Source organism: Branchiostoma floridae, chromosome 1 (genome assembly GCF_000003815.2).
Source record: "Branchiostoma floridae strain S238N-H82 chromosome 1, Bfl_VNyyK, whole genome shotgun sequence".
Lineage (NCBI taxonomy): Eukaryota > Metazoa > Chordata > Leptocardii > Amphioxiformes > Branchiostomatidae > Branchiostoma > Branchiostoma floridae.
This window is the reverse complement of record NC_049979.1, coordinates 34693968-34694658: the sequence shown is the minus strand read 5'-3', so window position 1 is coordinate 34694658 and position 691 is coordinate 34693968.

The window sequence follows — 691 nt, the reverse complement described above, 5'->3', positions numbered from 1 at the left end:
TTAAGTCACCCCCTACCCGGTGCCGTGACCGGCGGTGTTTAGAAGAAGGGGCTAGTGGTTGCGCCTAAACAGAGCCCGTATAGTCAAGAATATCTCGAGAAGGAAGTATCCGAAAATTTTGCGGTTTGCACCTTTCGATTCCTTGCTATGCACCCTTTCCCACCCTACCCAGATTTCCGGGCCGGAACTTAAACTCTAAGCTACAGTCGCGCCATTAACTCACCCCCTACCCGGAGCCGTGACCGGGTCTGTTCCGAAGAAGGTTCTAACGGATGCGCCTAGCCATAGCCCCTATACTCAATACTATCTCGCGAAAGAAGTACTCGAATAATTTGCCCTATGCTTCTGTCGATTCCATGTTACGTTACCTTGCCAACCATACCTTCCTAGCATACCCGGATCGCAGAGTCTAAACTAAAATCCCAACCTACAGTCACCCCCTACCCTCACCCCTGCCCGGAGCCGTGACCTTTAGAGTAAAAAAGAATAGGCTATGCCCCGAGCCAGATTCCGCACCGTAACAGATATTGCAAGAACGAAATAATCTAGAGAATTGCGTATCGCACCTTTCTGCTCCTTGCTATTCTCCATTTCCTGCCATACCACCTTTGCCACCCTGGAACTTAAGCTCGAACCTACATTAAAGTCTAATCTTCAAGCCCTACCCTAAGCCATCCCCTACCCTGTGCCG